General features: G+C 36.0%; 1 long non-coding RNA gene across 1 annotated transcript; it reads right to left on the bottom strand.

Moving 5' to 3' along the window:
* Positions 1-345: 345 nt before the first annotated feature.
* LOC122079150 lies at positions 346-6,108 on the bottom strand. Its single transcript, XR_006140285.1, has 4 exons — positions 5,584-6,108; positions 4,266-5,464; positions 2,434-2,528; positions 346-803 (listed from the first exon to the last, which is right to left on the bottom strand). It is a non-coding gene; the product is annotated as an uncharacterized LOC122079150 (long non-coding RNA).
* Positions 6,109-6,675: the final 567 nt, after the last annotated feature.

Below are 6,675 nucleotides of genomic sequence, written 5' to 3'. Positions count from 1 at the left end.
TGAACGTAGGAGTAGGATTTACTTCCTTGCTTTGGTTTCCTTTTTATAGTTGTTTCCTAGTTTAGGCTAGTTTCCATTTCAGTTAAGTTTCTAATTTCATGTTCCTATTTTCCTATATATTGGTTGTAATCGATTGAAGATTTAGAGAGAGAGTGATTTTGATTACTGAATGAATGTGTTGTGTGTGAATCTCCTTTTTCCCCCTCTCTACTCTGATTTCCGCTCTCTTCCCTAAGGGTTCTCCATCAATAAATGATTCCAATCTTTCCTAGCTATCAGAATTACAACACCCTCCCACATTGCACAATTATGTAAAAAGACCATAGACCACAATTGGGTTGGGTATACCAAAAAACATTTGTTCTCTTCATCAACATACTTAATAAATTGAGTATGATGCAAACACACACTATTGCACTACATTTCAGAACTAGAAATAAAATAGAACTATGTTCCTTCTATAAACATATTGAAAATGAATATATAAGCAAATAAATAATTGGGGGGGAAAAAACACTATACTCCACTATTCCTTGTGAAGTGTATCCCTTCCTATCTACACATAGCAATACATAGGTGGATTCAAATGATAGAGGGTTAGGGAGTCATCGCATTATACAAAATACAAAATAATCCTATGAAGATAATTTTGTTGTGTACTTACCCCATCCAATCTGGTAAATCGCCGATCTCGTTGGTGACTTTCCTCCATAACTTTATATATTTTTGCGGCTCAACTGATAACCTCATCTCTTGCATCATTTTTCACAGTATTATAGGTAAAGATGCACTTAAAAGATCTCCTGGCAGAAGGGGAAAATTTTTATTTCAATTTTCGCAAAAAAAGTGCCATTCTAGGTATAAGATAAAGGTTATCAATATCCTTACCTTTTAGTATGAAAAAAGGTTCCATCAAAGTAAAAATGCATTCTTTTTCTATATAATTCAACCAGAAACCGTGTTATACACACAATATGACACAAACATTTAGAAAATAAGAGAGGATTACCAGACTTCAGATAACAACTAGAACGTCTGCCAATTACTACAACATTATTCTTCTAACCATTTAGAAAAATCTAACAGTTGTTATATATGGCAAATATGTAGTAGTTTGGAAACACTTTATGATCACATAGACCAAAAAAAAAAGGCCTGGAAAACCTTTCACTTTAGTTAGTCCAATTTATTATTTATGAAGTAAAGGAACAAAATGTCCCTTTGTTTTACATAATAATTGAACTCTTATGAAAAGGCCATCCTACCAATTGCTACTAAACAGGAAAAGTGAAACGGCAATGTCAAAAAAATAAATTGAAAATGACCACACTAAAATATATAGTGAATTTTACATACTCATTAGTTTTGAATTTTACAGTGAATATGATAAACGAATCTAACTAAAATGAACCTGAAAGCCTCAAACTACATGATATTTTAAACGAACATGTTATTGCCAACCATTTCATCATGGTGAAGACACAGAAATTAACACTTAACTAAGTTGGTGAAATTAAATATATCCTATAATATTTCAAAGTTCAAATAGGCTATGAACTAGCCATTCAGTGTGTTACAGACAGCATGAGAGGGGTCAGCTGGTTGCTACTTCTAAACCCTTTTTTCTTGCTTTATCTTCAATACTTGTTTGGCTTCACTAATCTCACAGAATTGACCGCACAGGTTATTCACTAACATGAAGATGTCACATGGTTCCTAGGTATCTGGAATTCCATAAAATAGAGAGATAGAAACAGAAATTACTTTTCCAGGTACACGATTGGTCAAAATGATATACAGCCCACATGATTACCAGGAAGCCTGACCACAAAACTCCACTAGGATTACAAGAGGCTGGTCATGCAATTCATTAACTGAAATCTGAGACATGCCCCAATGATGACCTGGGAGCCTGACCTCAAACCCCTGGAAAAACTCCCAAAACTATCCCTTACATCATGGACTACGTTACGGAACGACAATTAATTAGCGAAAACGATAAACAGGCCACACGCAAAGAATAATCATCTCTTCCAAGAGCATGACATAAATTTATCTCTTCCACGAACTCACCTTTTTGGGCACACTAGTGAAAAACATAAATTCACGTTTCTGGGAACAGAACCGGATTTTTGGCTGTTTGATAAACCATTTTCTTGAAACATTTTTTGCACGCATTGTTGTTTGATAACAGCCATTTCTGGAAACGTTTCTTACAGAAAAAATTGTTTAAAACAGTATAAAACATCATATTTATTTAATTTAAAAGGAAATCATAACCATTTGCAACTCCTAAGACATTGTAGGAAATCCTTAGCTATAATATATCTACCCTACCCCCCCCAACCCCACCTATTATTGTAAATCCAATAGCAACAACACCAACAACAATAATGATGATGTATCAATATTTAGATAACCAAGATTAGTTACCATAAAGAGTGAAATGATGCCCACAAATGATGATGTTCAATCAAATGCTGCCGAGACCAGTACAATTACAGTGGAGAGGCAACCACAAACTGACCCTACAGAAAAAGGCAATTCAGGAAAAAGTAGAAAACAAAATTAATATAGCAAAACAAAAAGCAAGGGCTTGCAACTGCAGATACTAGAGGGCCTCAATAGTTGAGCTGAGCATCTTCAATAGTACAAAGGGACTTACTGAGGATGAGAAAAGATCACAAGGGAGAAGCAGCACATCAAACAAAGACATCACAAATATAGAAACTAATAAAAGCATCGATTAATGAAGAATCCCTAAAGTCTGAAGGTAGTCATAAGTAGCAAGGGGTGGCTGCAGCCTGCATCAAAGAGCTGCCATGATTTTGCAACTCTAGCATAATATACAGGTTTCCATCCATCAAAAGGAAATTATCATCAATGATGAATGAACAGCCTGTGCAGGAGAATAGGAGTCAAAAGTCCCTGCTTGACTGACTTGTAGAAATTCTTTCTGTGGCCAGTTCCCCTTACAATCCCATCTTCCTCTTAATAACAAATTGAGATAATGGGTAACGACTACTAAAGAAAATAGGTAGAGTTGAGATTATGGGTAACGACTACTTAAAAAATAGCACTAATTCACCAGTGCAGCCTAATAGAAAACAATACTAATTAAAACCACAACAGAGAAGCATTACAGATTAAAACTCAAAAAGGGACACCAATCACCTGTTCTACATCAATGCACTTCAAATAGCCAAAGATCATCTGAAAATTACACAAAAATTACAGGAAAACAGAGCAAGGCCACTTCGAAACAAGCCATCACATACAAAAGCATATGTACTGATAAATTGTGCTCAAAATGAATACAAATATGGGGTGAGCTAAAACAAGCCATTAATACAAATATAAACATGAAATAAATTTAGTGACCTATACAATTTCTACTGTAATAAAAGCATATATACTGGTAAATTGTGCTCAAACCAGGACCACATTGATGTATAACATATTATTGATGCTTAAAAGCAAAATTCTTTTTACCTTTCAAAAATGTTCTATACAATGATAATTCATCAAAAACCTCTTGTGAAGCAGTAGAAGTGTTCCACAGGACTTAATCACCCTTTAAGCTAATTGTGCTGCTTCAAGTTCATCAAACATGCCATAACAAAAATCTGGCCATACATATCAAGATAAATGTGGTCGACCCAACCCTAGAATCATGGTTGTTCTCCTTGTTAAGTTTCAGTAAAACACAATGTCACCCTCAACTGTTAACGGATTGAGGCCTTTTGACAAACAGAATGTAGATTAGATTTTGTTTGGTTCAATTCATGTTTTGGGAAGCACTGAGGATGATGTATGTGGACTGATAAAGCTGTCCATCGAAGAGATTCTTCCTCCTACGAGAAGGAGAGGAAGAAGTAATCGCTACTTAAGAAGAAGAAGAAGAAAAGCAACATGCAGGTTAAGCCACAAGGCATCCCAACAAAACATAACCCAAATCAGACGATCATCAACAAAAAACACATCCAAAATCAACCAAAGATCACAGTTCCAGACGCTAACAGAAAGAGAAAAACAAAGAAGAAGCTTAAACAAATTAACCGAACAAAGACAACCCCCTTTCTGGGCATGATCAAAGCCGCATTACAGAATGAAACTCAAGACTGGCAAATTCCACCTGTTCTACATCAATACACTTCAAATAGCCAAAGATCGACTCAACAAGGAGCCAAAAAATGGCGTCCATAATCGAAAATTTGAGAAAATTAATCCTTAAAAATACTACCTAAAAATAACCAAAATCGTACCTGTAGCAGCGAGGAACCAAAACCCTAGTAAAACCTCTCCAATCCTGCCGTTTCTCCTCGTCTTCTCTCCCTCTCTCGAGTTGCAGAGGGAAATGGAGTCGTTTGAGGTTGAGAAGAGAAGCGTGTGTTCACAGATCTACAGTGGTCGGTGCGAAAGTGCAGCCGGTGGCAGAGCTTTTGAGGGTTTTTGAGAGTTCACTTTCACGAGATGCAGAAGGCTCACGGGATAGCAGGCAAGTTCTAGAAACGACGAAATTCGTCTAGTCCGATTCTAGGGTTTTAAAATCGGAAAAAGAAGAACATGGGTTTCCAGTGTGCCCTCTTTATTATTTCCTTTTCGGTGTTGATCTCGTAGGTAAGTTACTGATTGAAGACTTCGACCAAAAAAAACTAATTGAAGACTCACAACTCACGACTACTCACGACTCACGAGGCATGCCCACCCTCACAAGGCAGTCCTTGTCCTATTATATTATATCTACTTTATTATAATTAATGAGTACAGATCAAACTTCTGCAGCCTTGCACTTTGCAGTCTCTGCACCTTGTACCAGAGTTTGAATTTGAACTTTGAAAGAGTTTGAATTTGAACTTTGAAACTTCGAGTGCGTAGGTTAAGGCTGAATTTTAACAAAAAAAAAAAGGTTAAGGCTGAAGCTGAACATATTTTATCTTTGTACCCAATCTAATGATTTCGGACAGTTTACATGGGCATTTGGAGGGGAAGAACCGGTTGACGGGAGGGTAGACCTTTCCGATCGGGCTCATCTCGAGATGATTGCATCTCTTATTAGACTGTGTTTGGTAGCGAGGAGAAGAATAGAAAAGAAAAAAGAATCTAGAAAAAAAAAATAAAGGAAATTAATGAAATGAAATGAAATGAAATAAAAATGAATGAAAACTTTGTATTCTCGGGGTTTGTTTAGGTACAGAAAAGAAAAGAAAATATAAAAAATGAGTGAGAGAGAGAGAGACATCCTTGCTTGTTGATGGTCATGAGATTTATGAACTTCCCAGTATCTCAAACCCCTCACAAGTCACACTTGTAAAACCAAGTTTATGATGTTGAAGTTGTTTGCTTTTGAATCTGGAAGAAATCTATCGCCATGGAAGAGTAGCTTCAGACATTCTAGAATTCCATAATCATATATGAATGTCTATAGGTTCTTGTGATGGTTGATTATTGGTGAAGATAACCCCTGTTGGTAAAATAAAATAATACACCATGAGATTATGAAAAAGGGGATGTTGGCTACACTTGGAGGTTTCTATGATTACCATAATTGAACATAAATAGAATAAAATATTCCAAACCCACCTGAACCACCGAGGAATATAGTGTGCACTAATGGCTACTCATGGAAGCTTCACGCTATCGGGAAAGTGAAGCCTTCCCACCTACAACTCCGACAAAGCTTTGGGAACTCCATCGACCCTCGACCATCACTACTACCATCCAAATCGGAGAATCTGAACATGGAGGAATGATGGCGCTCTTCCAACTGAAATGCATTCATTTGTCTCTATGCTTTTGGCCACGTGAAATGGGTTGGAAAGTTCCGTTGCAGGCCATAATCGGAGGAGGAAGAAGTCATCTGCAAAGCTGATGTCGCACGCTGTGCACTGCCCATCGCTGCAACTCTTTTTTGCTCCTACGCTCGCCACCTCCCTCCTCTATCTCTTTCTGTCCCCCATTGTTTTACTTCTCCTTCTCCCCCTGCAATTTTCTTGCCAAATCTTGCCAAAAAGGCGAGACAAGTTTAATGGCACCGCAAGAAAAAAATCACTAATACTGAGGTGAAATTCAAATTCAAACTGGAGAATCTTCCATCGGCCAAGGACATACCAAACTGCGGTAAAATATTTAGATCCAAGAAAATAGTACAATTTAGGCTGTGTTTGGTAGCCAATAGAATAAAATAAAAGAAAAGAAAAAAGTACATTTTTTGTACTTTTTTCTTTGGGTTAAGAATTTTTCTTTGCACTTGGTACATATTCACTTAAGATAATATTTTCTTTTTTAAATTTAAAATTCCCCTTGGGAATTATAAAATTTTCTTTTGTTCCCCATCAATTTTCTTGCCAAAAAACACAAGAAAACATGAGAAAATATAAAAACTTAATAAGACAAAAAATGAATGATTATACAATGATTTCCTTTGTGTCTATCTTTCTCTTAAAATTCAAAATTTTTTGAAATTTTTTCTTTTATTTTCTTTTCTTTTCTTTTCTTTTCTTTTCTTGATAACTAAACATAGATACTCTTTTAATTTTCTCACCATTTTTTCTATTTTCTTCTCTTATCTTTTCTTTTCTTTTCTTTTCTTCTCTTGTCTACCAAACATAGCCTTAGGCTGTGTGTGTTTGGTTGCCGAGAAAAAAAATAAAATAAAAGAAAACCGTACAGATT

The sequence above is a fragment of the Macadamia integrifolia genome, chromosome 5 (genome assembly GCF_013358625.1).
Source record: "Macadamia integrifolia cultivar HAES 741 chromosome 5, SCU_Mint_v3, whole genome shotgun sequence".
NCBI lineage: Eukaryota > Viridiplantae > Streptophyta > Magnoliopsida > Proteales > Proteaceae > Macadamia > Macadamia integrifolia.
Note: the sequence above shows the minus strand (reverse complement) of the source record. Positions and strands in the feature narration are given on the sequence as shown.